Below are 14,511 nucleotides of genomic sequence, written 5' to 3' on the forward strand. Positions count from 1 at the left end.
AACTCTATGTATTGAGTAACGTTCTGACTCAAAGCTGTTTTATCCATTCACGATGTAAACGAACTCGTGTGGTATCCTATGTTGAGTTCTTTCTATCGGCACCAGGCTTGAGGATAGGACAGCCTATTTATCATATGCTGCCAGCGGCGGGCATTGTGAGAAGGTTGTTATAGGCCACTAACGAGCCTCGACGCTGTAACTATAAATAACCACAGTGTCAAAACATGTAAGTTAGGTAGACTCGATTTTATCCTCACTAACGGGTATGACCGATTCTTTTATATTTCTTCTCCATCCCGCTCTCTCCATTGCATCTTCCTTCAATCCGACCTTGTCTGCATCATTCTTCACCCGTTCTTTTTGGACCTCCCTGTTTCCTTTTACCATCAAAGTCAATGCCTTTCTCAGAAAAATTCTTTCTTCCCTCCTCGCCGATCCATCTTAACTCATTTGCCCTAGCAAGTTGGTCTTCCTCATGGGCTCCGTTAGAGGGGGGCTGCGGGGGTGATTACCCCCACCAGTCGGAGTAACCAATGCAAACCACACATGCAACATTTGCTGCAAAAGCTTCGAAGAAATTTTGGCATAATTACCAAGATTAGACCCTGTCTAAATTTGTCAAATTTGATCTGCTTATACCATTCTTTAATTGAAAGTAACCTGAGGTATTGCATTACGACTTGGAAATATGGCAACGAAGGACTTATACAAAAACTTCAAAAAATCTGTGACAAATTTTATCGTATTTTTCGTCCCAACAATGATAGTTGTAGCAAGATCCCGATATCAATTGAGCAATTGTTCAAACTGGAAATTGGTGTTTTCGTGTTTAAATTTCACAACAATTTACTACCAGATTGCTTCACCAACCTTTTTAAATATGTCAAAGAGGTTGGTTTGGTTTTGGTTTTGAATCTTTATCCTCGGACTGACAAAGCCTTGATAGGTTATTCCTGGTACTTGTTCGCATACTTGTAGAGGCACTTGACGCAGGGCCGGTTACCGAGATTGGCAGAGTGAAGTTTTCCGATTGTTGAAGTCTTGTTGCCGAGAAATTATTCCATTCACTAGATGCCGCTGAATGGAGAGCAGTCCTGAAATGCGTTGCTCAAACGCACACCCCGAGAGTCGAACCAGCGCCGTGTGATCTTGAGCCGGGCGCGTAACCACTGAGCTATCACAGCTTGTCTACAAGAAACCATGATAATGATTCTCTAAACATTCCATACTTCTCAAAAACGCTTAGGCCTACTCAACATTCAATAGAATTCACAGGTGCGAAAACATGGAACGAATTTCCTTCTTCAATTAGAAAGACTGATACAAAGTCACTTTTTATTCACAAACTAAAACAACATTTAAGCAAAACGGACACGCAATAGTATAGATTGAATAGAAAGATAACGTAGAAAGGCTTCTTGTGAAGATTTTAGTAGAAATCCGAAATTATTTACAAGACTAGGCTTACCTAACAATACCGGTAATATCGATTGCTTGTGCTGTACTTTTCTGTTTGTAGATATTAACCGCAAACGCAATACTCCATAATCAACACGACACGTTGCAAAAGGGGATGAGAGCTTCATCAACACCATGAGGTCATCATCATCCATCATCAACATCATCATCTACCAGCTCATCCATTTCATCATCCACCAGGACAAGAAACAATAACTTAAACTGGATATCAAACCTCAATCGTCTTAGGCTACTGTGTGATGTGCAGTCTAACCGTAGAAAGAGCTCAACACCTGCTCTCCTGGGCCACATTGAAACGGGCTTTTGCCTGAGGATGGGTTTCTTTTATGTCCGGTTTTCTTTCTCCATCCTATTATTATGACTGATCATCCACATCAATATTGGAACTGGCAAATTCAATCCACAACACTTTTCATTGGGCTGTCATTCATTACTACATGTGTGCATCTCTCTGTTTTTGTTTTATTTTTTGCTATCTGTTTTTTGGGTTTTGTGGCCGTGCTAACTACTGATATATAGCCTACTACATAAGTTTTCATTCAGGCACGTTTTAAACCTTTCAAGGTTTTGCCACCTTTTCCCGTTCGTTAACGTGCTGGTAGGTTTATATCGATTTTTGTAGTTGGTATCTTTTTCGTCCCGGACGCGTTAATGACGAAAAATAAAATGATTGATTGATTGATTAAAGCTGTTGCTCATGCCATGCAACAACAAAAGTGAATGTAAGTAGGACGAGGTACCGGTCCGCTAGTAGCATAGCCGTACGAGTCAGGGGGGGCAGCCGCCCCCCCTGTTGTTTCAAAACATCGCGAATTCGGGCAAAATCTTGCAATTATTAGGGCAAAAATTGCTATATGAAAAGCTACAAAATTGCATGAATTAAGAAAAACTATAAATTAATATCTTTTACCTATCAAACTAAGTACAGCCTCTTATTTGCACAAGAAATGTGCCGCAAAATCTTCATTTGGCCACACAATATTGATGTATTGTATTGCATGGTGATCAAACTGTAGTAAGAAATGCATTTAACCAACAGCATCATGCCAATTTGGGCAGCCACCAAAATATGTTTCTAATACTTTTGTGAAACTGCCCAAATCAAAACGCAAAATTTGCTATATATATAGCTAATTTTATTAATTTTCACAAATGCATCGTGTTGATTTGGGCAGCTCAAAACATGAAATTATTTGATAAAACTGATTAGTCTGTTTATGCAACTGCCCAAATTAGCGTGAGGCAGTTTCCCCAAAATGAACAAATTCATTAATTTAAGGCAGTGGCTTTTTTGTGAACAACCACAGTAATGTAGGTTATATATGATATCGGTCATATAGTGTTTCAGATTGAAAGACTGGAGCCGGTTAAATAGTGTTTCAGATTAAAAGACCAGAGCTGGTTAAATAGTGTTTCAGATTAAAAGACCGGAGCCGGTTAAATAGTGTTTCAGATTAAAAGGCCGGCGCCGGTCAAATAGCCATTGCCTTAATTTTTCCCATTTACATAACTGTATCGTTTAGATTTGGGCAACAAAAAAATATGAAATTATCTGATCATAGTCTATTTATAAAACTGCCCAATTGGCATGATACAGTTGCCTCGCATCAAAATTTACAAAGTCTTTAATTTTTTTCATAATAGCCTATCCATAAATGCATCATCTTGATTTGGGCGACTACAAAATATGAATTTATATAAATCTGGTGAACACTTTTATAAAACAATTCGGGTGGAGAGGTTACAGTACTTTTTCAACCATAAACAGACATAGCTATTACCAGGGCCTCCAAGAGCCCTGCCGGGCCCCGGTGCAGATCTTGCTGCCGGGCCCCCCAGCGCAACATGTCGCGTGATATCTCACAAATCACAAGCAAAATTTGCGGTGCGCGTTAATCCACAAGGCCAATGAATACATGGTGTTCCGCACAGTGTTTTTATTTTAAAACCAGACCTATTTAAAAATACTACAAAGAATACATTAGGTTAAAGTATTACCACTCCACTATTTCACAAAGAATGCAGTATTGTAGTGGTGTTTATGACTTTAAATTCACAGATACACACTAGTTATACAAAGATAAAAGGCTGTGGCTATAGTTACACTATGTAGTGTAACTATAGCCTCAATAGCGTTGCCAAATAAAGAATTCTGCTTTAATTTGAGGAAACGTTTATAGCTGTTGAAAACAAAAACTTGTATTTTGGAAAAAATGTTTAGTCATGGTCAAAGATCAAAACCCTAACCTTATTCCTAACTCTAACCCTTACCCCTTCCTAACTTTAATCCTAACTCTGGCAACACCTGATTGTAACCATGGCAAAAAGTGGATAAAAATAGCCACTTTGAAGATAAAAATGGCAACACTATCCGACATGGCTGACATACAAGTAGCATTGCATATGTGTGCATACACCTTTACATAAACATACCGTACAATATCATTTCTGACCTTAAAATCAGCAGAGACTAGGAGACCAAACTTGGATGAATGCATTGCTATTGTTCATGACATCAAGAAATACCAACTTTATTTCAGGATCAATAGGCAGCTTCTTATTTTTACTCCTTTAGTTTTCTTTGCTTGTTTGAGTGAAACTGCATTCACGCATGATGGAGGGTCACTTTCTCTTCATTTCTACAGCAAGTGGTCAGGAGAAACCAAAGTTGAATATATTTCTATTTTTAAGTCCTATCAATATAAATGCACCTACATCTATCACTATACTATGTATCGAGACCTTTACAAATACCCTGCATAATGACAGAATGGCTGTTTTGAGTCAATATTGACACTGTTCCTGAAATTCAAGAGTAAGATTGGCTTGGCCTGGCTGGAGAAGACTGCTAAAAAATAAATAGTGAAAACAAACGAAAAGGAAAACTTCTTCGAAACAAATGTTTGTTTATATACTAATCATTAGTTTTGAAAATCAACACCTTTCTGCAGTGCTGGAAAAAGTAAGCTGCATTGCAATTAGGACACTTCTGATTCTGTCTATAGTTGAAAGAAACTGCACTTCAACAGAAGTATAGATCTATGATTTTTACTCAAAAAATCACACTTCCACTAATCTTTTAACTTTTTTTCGAATTTTGTTAGACTGTTATGACATTTGGCCCTGCTACAAGGACAAAATTATTTTCCTGCATTGCCTCCATGAAACTTGCTTGCATTCCAATATAGCAAAATCATTCAACAAGTCCTAAAAACTCAAAAATACTGTAACTGTCTCAGGCTATATTAGACAAGTTCCATGATTTCAGTACATGTAATTAGTATCATATCCAAAACAAAAAATACTTGAGCATTTCTGTACTGAAAAAGTGACAGTAACGACTTCTTGCTAAGTATTTTAACAATATTTCAATACTTTTTACTATTTTCTGAACTCTTAAAATATTACGCTAAACAAGATTATATATACAACTAAAATTGTACCAGTTCAACATGATCAGCCTACACATAACAGTCACTGCTTGCTTGTGTCATAAATTGACAAGATGTCAGCAAATGCATAGAATACCTTCTGTATGACTGTAACCTAACCTGATCAATCAATTGCTTATTAAAACATGCCGTACACGTACCTAAATATTCACATTAAAACACCCAGACTAACACTGAAATTAAAACACTAACACTGAAATAAACTAAAATATTCATTCATACCCATGAGGGGGCCCAATCGAAATATGAAAATACCGCTAATATAAAAAAAATAGGCTATATTATGCAAAATCGACCTGAGCATGCAAATTAAAACATTTTGTCGGGCCCTTTGAACTAAAAAAATTAAAAATTTTGTAGTTTTGAAAAAGGGCCTACCCATGAGGGGCCCAATCGAAATATGAAACTACCGGTAATATAAAAAACAATATTTTATGCAAAATCGACCTGAGCATGCAAATTTAAAGATTTTGTCGGGCCCTTTGAACTAAAAAAACTGAAAATGCTGTAGTTTTGAAAAAGGGCATACCCATGAGGGGGCCCAATTAAAATATGAAACCACAACCGGTAATATAAAAAACAATAATTTATGCAAAATCGACCTGAGCACGCACATTTTAACATTTTGTCGGGCCCCCTGAACTCAAAACATTAAAAATTCTGTAGTTTTAAAAAAGGGCATACCCATGAGGGGGCCCTATCAACATACGGAACTAATATAAAAACAATATTTTATGCAAAATCGTTGAAATCAACTTTAACGCGTGAATTTAGATATTTTGTCGGGCCCCCTTGAACTCACCGGGCCCCGGTGCAATGCACCGGTTGTCCCCCCCTCTTGTGGGCCCTGGCTATTACCGGTAGCTAAGCAACACCACAACATTTAACAAAAAAATGTTACAGCCTAGATCTGTTAAAAGTAATGTTAAGGTGTAGCTTAGCTTTGTTTGGTTGAGAGCTTCATCATGATTCATGAACACCATCATGACATCATCATCCACCATCATCTCATCCATTCCATCACCCACCAGGACAAGAAACAATAACTTAAACTGGATATCAAACCTCAATCGTCTTAGGCTACTGTGTGATGTGCAGTCTAACCATAGAAAGAGCTCAACACCTGCTCTCCTAGGCCACATTGAAACGGGCTTTTGCCTGAGGATGGGTTTCTTTTATGTCTGGTTTTCTTTCTCCATCCTATTATTATTATTATGACTGCTCATCCACACAGGCCCGTAGCCAGCCGGGGGCCAGGGGGGGCCTCGCCCCCCCTTAAAAAAATTTCGCCCCCCCTGGAAAAATTCCAACATTCTCGAGCAACAGCTACAATTGTAATGATTTTGCCCATCTTTCCCGTTACAGAGCTCCAACCTAGGCCCAATTAACTACAATTGTTTTGTTTAGTTAACAGCTAAGATGATTAAACAATTTCGCCCCCCCCCCACCCCCTCCTTTGGCAACCTCAACATGTTCAATTCAACCAAGGCCAACACGTGTTAGGTTGGTAGAAAAATTGTCAGAAACTGTGCAAAATAAAAATGTTTTGAGAAAGAATGATAACCTAACAAAGAGGGAATGGTTTTCCAGCAGGCCTACAAACCGGTACAAATTAGGCTATTTGATATCAGCTGTCGCTATTCTCGGTACCATATTCTAAGGGTCAGTGATAACCAATTTGTGCACTGATAAACCAAATTTGTGCAGAGATAAATCGCAAAATGTGCAGTGGTAAAGCAAGTGGTTTTTGTAGACAACGCATACAAAATATAAACCGTAATCTTTTAAGCAGTGTTTATTTTTTCTCTTCAATCAGTGTAAATAAATTTTGTTTCTAGTTTTCTAATCTGTAAAGTGTTCAACCTTGCAGCAGATATTGCTACATTTGGATCTAGCACTGCCGTTTGTGAGTGTGGATTCTCAGTGTTAACAAGGGTTGACGCTCCCACTAGACGGAGCAAGTTAAAAATCAAAACAGGCAAACTTGGTGCTTATGGCCTTTGTACATTCTGTATCGAAATCTATCGATTTAGACTTGTTTGTGAGACGGTTTGCATCCAAACATCCGCGACTGCAATAGACTAGCTCACGGGTGTATAGGCGGAATGTAATCATATCTATCAAAGTCCTCGGCACTAGCTTCTTCGAGCCAGTTAAAGTTTTTGCTCATAACCAGTGGCGTAGCCAAAGGGGGGGGGGGGGGGGTCTTTTTATGTCTCTAAAACAAAGTTTGCCTAACTTTAAACGAAACTGCAAAGAGCGAGTTTTGCCATTACCAAACATTCAAATATCTTAGCCTGGAATTAGCAACAAGAAAACATAGAGACTTGTAGCTTTATTTCCGAAAAATGCCGAAGAAAACATGATCTTATCCTTTTGCTATGCCACCGGACAGCACCATTTTACAGGAATATTCATACCCACATTTTTGTTGAAAATACTCTCAGAATGCACCAAATTTAAAGTAATTTTTCAAAATTTTCTGGGGGAAGCCCCCCAGACCCTCCGCCGCTGGGTGTCGCGATAAGCGAAACTTGCCGTCAACCCCACCTCCTTTCAAAATTCCTGGCTACGCTACTGCTCATAACAAGTAGCCTAACGCTATTTATACAACAAGTCAACAATTGCTGTGTTATGTTGGTCATTGTAATATGGTTGCCGTGATTTAACTAGCGGATAAAATAAGAGACCAGTGTTGGGCTTAACACTAATCTGATATATTGCAATTTTTGTGGATACCGGTATTTAAGAGGTTAAAATGCCAAAATCATTTAAATTTTTTTGGCCCCCCCTAGCTCTGCGGTCTGGCTACGGCCCTGCATCCACATCAATATTGGAACTGGCAAATTCAATCCACAACACTTTTCATTAGGCTGTCATTAGTTACTACACGTGTGCTTCTCTCTGTTTTTGTTTTATTTTTTGCTATTTGTTTTTTTGGGTTTTGTGGCCGTGCTAACTACTGACATATATAGCCTACTACATAATTTTTCATTCAGGCACGTTTTAAACCTTTCAAGGTTTTGCCACCTTTTCCCGTTCGTTAACGTGCTGGTAGGTTTATATCGATTTTTGTAGTTAGTATCTTTTTCGTCCCGGACGCGTTAATGACGAAAAATAAAATGATTGATTGATTGGTTACTTTTATAAAAGGGTCTGTCTGCTACTATTCGGCGATTTTTTGAAAATCCAACGACGCCTTCTGCAAATCCGACGATTGAATATTATTCAATATTCAGACATTGAAAATGTAAATACGAACTGTTAGACTAATTGGGTTCTTTGAATCCTACGTCACCGTCTGTATGCAACCTTAGAATATATTAGTTAATTTTTGTCATCAAATTACCTAGCCTAACTATATTTTTAGAAGTAGTGCTGCCAGACCTTTTTATTTTTTGTACTAAAATTCGTATCATCAAAACTACTTTAATTGATTTCAGAACAAAGTTTATTTGAACAGAAGTAGTATGTCTGTGTTTTATTACATTTAATTAAATTTCTCTATTGTTATGTACTTTTTTCTGAATCCGTATGGTCACACTGAGCAGGTTTCCTGCAATGTTTATTTTTCTGAGTCTTTTATGACATCACAACTGAATATTTAAGTGGGGCTGTTTTTTATTTGTGGTGTGTAAAACAATATTTGTTACTCCTATCTACCATGCCAAAGTGCAGAAGCATTGAGCAATGCACATGCACAAGCAAGGTATCTTCAAAGAGGAATTCAGTTCTTCTATCTTGATTCCTTTGGTAAGAAATTCTAGGTAGCTGGTGGCGTAGCCAAGGGGGGGGGGGTGCCCCCTTTGGCACGTGTGTGACGTCACGATATTGAGAATGATGCTTTCAGTCTATGCCTCTAAAACAAAGTTTGCCTAATTTTAAATGAAATATGCAAAGAGCGAGTTTTGCCATTACCAAACATTCAAATATCTCAGCCAGGAATTAGCAACAAGAAAACATAGAGACTTGTAGCTTTATTTCCGAAAAATGCCGAAGAAAACATGATCTTATCCTTTTGCTATGCCACCGGACAGCACCATTTTACAGGAATATTCATACCCACATTTTTGTTGAAAATATTCTCAGAATGCACCAAATTCAAAGTAATTTTTCAAAATTTTCTGGGGGAGGCCCCCCAGCCGCTGGGTGTCGCCATAAGCGAAACACGTCATCAAACCCCCCCCCTTTCAAAATTCCTGGCTACGCCACTGCTGGTGATCTTGTTATGTCAGTTTTTTACTGTTATCATGCACCGCGTACATTATATTTGGGCAATTTCTATAAAAGCGTGGACATTTGGCCAAATTTACGTTCTGCCCCCCCAAAATGGTTTGGTCTCGTACGGCTATGGCTAGTAGTATGTGCCTTAGGCTACGTTTACATGACGTTTCATTGCGCCCGAAATTAAAATTTTTCGGTTCGGTTAGTCTGCCAGACTCGTAGTCTGTTTACATGCGATGACCGAAATGAGGTTCCTGGCGGTCTGGATTTCATGTCGGTAGTTTCAACAGAAATGAAACCGAAATGAAGCGGTTGCGGGTGATGTAAACACACCGCAATGAGATCCTATAGCAACGAGATTAGCCCTTCTGCTAGTAGTTTGTGGTCGGTTTAAGTATTTATTTGTAGTGTAGTAGGAAGCAGTAGCGTAGCCAGGAATTTTGAAAGGGGGGTTTTGACCACCCTGTTCCAGACAATTGTTCACCTAATCAAACGTCATATAAAAACCGTTCAGGTCTACTGAATCTTACGTCATGGAATTTTTCCTGAAACTGAGCCAAAATTGCACCATCGTTCGTAAGACTTGTGTCAAACCTGTTTAAACATGAAATATTGCATCATCACCTTTGAACACCTGTTTGAATTGCGTGACAATGTCTTTCACTATTACGTCACAGTACTGCGTACGTGAGTTTGAGATATTGATATCTATTCTGGTCATTCATTTTAAAATTGTTGCTTGAAGAGGTTGGTCGCATGTTTAACTGGTTTGCTTAGTGCTTGTCAACTGGACGAAAATTTCCGTCTTTTATCTAAGTAATCTGTTCTGTAGTGACAAGTTTTAGTGGTGTACGGCGTTGCATACCATTTTCGACAGCCAGGTGGCTAATTTTACAGAAATACAAATTTGAATAGACGTTTCAAAGGAGTGTTTCTTTTTCGGTCATTACATGCAGACGAACGGATTCGGGAATCTTATGTTACAATTTTCCCACGAAGAGATTATGGTTTACCGCTGTGACCACACCCAGCGGCGGGGGGCCTCCCCCAGAAAACTTTGAAAAATTACTTTGAATTTGGTGCATTCTGAGAGCATTTTCAACAAAAATGTGGGTACGAATATTCCTGTAAAATGGTGCTGTCTGGTAGCATAGCAAAAGGATAAGATCATGTGTTCTTCGGCATTTTTTCGGAAATAACGCTAAGTCTCTGTGTTTTCTTGTTGCTAATTCCTGGCTGAGATGTTTGAATGTTTGGTATTGGCAAAACTCGCTCTTTTAATGCAATTTTGTTTAAAACTAGGCAATTTTTTATTAGATTGAAAGCATCATTCTCAATATCGTGACGTCACACGAGTGCCAAAGGGAGGGTTTGTAACCCCCAAACCCCCCCCTTGGCTACGCCACTGGTAGGAAGAATGAACTTGAACATTACATCAGTGCAATAGCTTTGTGTTTTTGAAATCATAATGATAGATATTTTCAACTGGGACTTGAATAGTTGTTGTTTAATTTAAGTGAGCAATTAGCAATTGCGAATCAGCAATACAACCAATCCTTCTAAGTCAGTGGTTGAAAGATATGTTATATTTGCTATCATGTTGCTTATTGTAAGCCTATAGGCTAATAGCTATAGGAAAGAAGTAGAATGGATGTGGAAGACGACATGAGACTGGCTCTGTCTAGTGTCTAGCACGCATCCTCGAATTTCAAGGTTAGCTGCAGACCTACCAGGTCAACCATCGCGTTGATTTGTCAATAAATGCAAGAAAAACATTTTTAATGCTGCCTTTTGTTGTATAATTTGTTAATAGTATACTTGCATTTAGGAAAGAATATAAGTGGGGGTCGCGCTATCTACAATTTTTTTTAAAGGGGGTCACCAAGACAAAAAGGTTGGGAACCACTGCGGCCTAGATGCTGAATCTTTTTCTTTCACTGCGGATGTTATGGCACAGGTTATCGTGTTGCATTCATGCAATTGTAAATTAAGTTATAGAAAGCTTTCACCTTAACGCTTTTGGTCTTTTAAATCAGGGGTTTCCACCTGGGGGCCACGGCCCACTAGTGGGCCATTAGCCTTTTTCAAGGAAGCCATGAAAAAATTTGAAAAATAATATTTTTTTTAATTTATCATTTCTATGTCCATTCCAACACTAGGCTATATGACAAAAGAAATAAATTAAAATTTAATAAAAATACTAGTGCATTTTGCCCAAATCTTTATGAAATGGTCTTTAATTCAATCTGAAGACAAAGCATCACAGTGTCTTGGATATTCAATATGACATGCGGCTTGCTCTTTCCACCACCAAACCAGCAATTAAGTCATTGTCAGAGCAAAAACAAGATCAACCGTCACATTAACTGCATATGTAATAACTCATTAATGTAGGGTAAGACGGGGCAAAGCGGGACACTTTTCGTAAAAGCGTAATTTCAGCAACAGTGATGGTTGGATTTAGTTAATTTCTTTTCTAATCGAAAGCCTTAGTTGGTCAGCATATTTGGTTCGAAGATCAAGCGAAATCTTTCTACTGTTATAGTAGCCTACAAATGAAAAAATAATTTTTTTTTAAATGTCCCGCTTTGCCCCAGCCGTGGGGCAAAGCGGGACATTTCATTTTTTGCAGGATTTGGTACTGTTTGGCCGCTTCTTTCAAAGACAACTTCTTGCTTTTCACATCTTCTGTTGCTTTCGTAGCCTAATATTGGTATCCGTCCATTTACCCATTTCAGTTTTTCTCTGATAGCGACGAACCATTGTCAGAACTAAATTGTGTAGACCTACCGGTAGGCTACAATATAAATGAATGCTGACAAATATTTTACAATCTTGAAGGCTAAAAGAGTCGTAAACAAAAATTAAATCAACAGAAGAACCACAGATACAATTTAGACTTCTAGAGTCTCATGTTGCCCTAATGCACTGTCCCACTTTGCCCCAAATACAGCTGTCCTACTGTGCCCCAAAGTATAGCCTTTAGAAAATAACATCTTTACTGAAACCTGTAAAGTTTTAGGTAAAAGTTGCTTTTGTTACCAACAAATACTGTCTCAATGTCTAAGATAAAAACAAAGCTAGGCCTACCAACAAATTCGCTTATGCTAGCGAATGTAGTACCGGTAGCTACTTTTCCATCTCTTTCTAATAACAAACCATGCCAAAACACATTTTACTTCCTCACGACACGCGTTGTGCTCTGCCAGTCACCATTTTTCCACAGCAAATACAGTTTATAGTTGCCTAACTAGTGCTTCCGGTTACAGGGAGCCAAAGAATACAAAACGTGAGAAATCGCGATGTCCCGCTTTGCCCCGCGTCCGCTTTGCCTAGTCTTCTCCTACTATCATATGTTTATTGTGTGTTGTATTTATAACATTTTAACTACCGGTTACTGTATAAACAAGTTCTTTAATTAAAATGACGTTTCTTAATTTTTTCAAAAGGTTGAAAAAATAGGGGGGCCATTGATTTTTCAAAACTTTCAAAGGAGGCTACGGTGTAAAAAAGGTTGGGAACCCCTGTTTTAAATCTAACCATTTAGCGTCTCAAGTGCAAAATTTGGAGGACTTGAGCCAAGGAAGAATACAGAAAGAAATTTTTGCGTACGTCTGCTTGTTTTCCAGTCAAAATTGTCTAAATACCTCAAAAAATGTGGCAAATGTGAGCAAAAGAGCTTTTGCTCGCGATTTTAGATTCGTTGCAAATTTTTTTGATTTTAAATCGTGCTGAAAGGCAAAAAATTTTGCGCCTAAGACGTTGTATAAGAAACTAAAGCTTTCAGTACCGGTAATGCGAAGGAGGGTCTGGGTGGCGACCTCCCAGAAGTATGTATATCTGATGCGATAATCCAATAAGTCCCCTGTCGATGTCAAAACATCGTTCCCGCCCCTGCTTAAATTACCCCCCACTCTCAGAAAGTGTTCGGAGCCCCTGGCCTTCCTTACCTGCATTTCTAGCATATCCATCAGTTCCTCAATCTTTTTCTCGTTTTACCACACACGTTGCTATTACCGTGTTGCCCTTTCCGTTCTTTTCAAAATTGCCAGTCACTCTCTGTTTGTACCTACTACCTATGTCTCGCTGCCGTACAATTAATATTCATGCACAGCTGCCGTATCCTACAACTTTACTCTGTCAATCTCGATGATCGGCCTGTGTCAGTGATTCAAAGCTTTTGCAAGAAGCCAATTTGCCAGGATTAAGCTCTCAAAGAAGCTTTTCCTGTCCAAGGATAAAGATTTTCACGATCAATTCCACGTAAGGCTATCAAGAGATCATGGAGCTATGACAATGGGTTCAAGAGTCGAACTTTCCTGTTTTCAATCTGGAAAAGATCAAAGGTCACGTGAGTTCAGTTTTTTTATTTTTTTATTTGTGACCATTAATAGCAAAATGCAATAGGCCCACACGTCAACGTGTATTGTTGGACACAAATTGCAAAAAAGAAAATTTTAGCAAGACCAAAATTTTTAAAAAAAATCAGACGTTTTTTTGAGATGGTGGAATAACACTCCGCCACGGCGCCATCATTAGTTACTCAGTGGCCGAACGTTCGACTGGATATACAAAGAAAGCTCAATGTTTAGCGGCGCTGGTTCGGGACAAGGCGTAACTTTGAGCAACCAATTTGGGTAGGCTACTTTTAAAATTTAGAGTCTAAATATCAATTGTAGGGAAACCATCCTTACGTCAGTAGCTCAAAGCTTTTACAAGTATACAAAAATGCAAAAATAAATAACTTATCAAAGGTGTAAACAGTCTGAAGATAAAGATTCAACCAACCAAGTATTGTACTTTCAATAAAAATTGCGCTTAAAAAAATGTAAACTGTGTCTGGCAACACTGTGTAAAACAATAACAAAGCAAAGCAGCTATCGATTGGCGATGGATGCTGACTTTGGTGAGATTTCTGCTTTCACTTTCATACTTTTTGGTGTTGGGCCTAAAGTCTTAAATAGTAATCTGTTGAAGGCGTCGTCTTTAACAGTGATTCTGAATATGGATGATATCACCTTCTTTGGGTCATTAGTAGGGCGATTTTTTTTAACTTAAAAAACTCAAAAAGGTGACTTTAATTTTGCGAAAAAATAACTTTATTGTACAAAAACAAGAAAGCGAAAGAAATAGCAGCAATTCAACATAAAAAGTATCTAAATTATTTTCAATTTGTGCTCAAATTATAATTAGCCTACCCTACACATTAAATATGTAATGCTTTACATTCTCTAGCAGGAGGTTTCTGTCAATCAAACACTTTAGCTGTTACAGAGAAAACAAGTGGCTAAATATAGTTAACATAATTTCTTTAATCAAAAAAATTACTTGAACATTTATGAAATTTTTGGAATAC

The sequence above is a fragment of the Aplidium turbinatum genome, chromosome 3 (genome assembly GCF_918807975.1).
Source record: "Aplidium turbinatum chromosome 3, kaAplTurb1.1, whole genome shotgun sequence".
Taxonomy (NCBI): domain Eukaryota; kingdom Metazoa; phylum Chordata; class Ascidiacea; order Aplousobranchia; family Polyclinidae; genus Aplidium; species Aplidium turbinatum.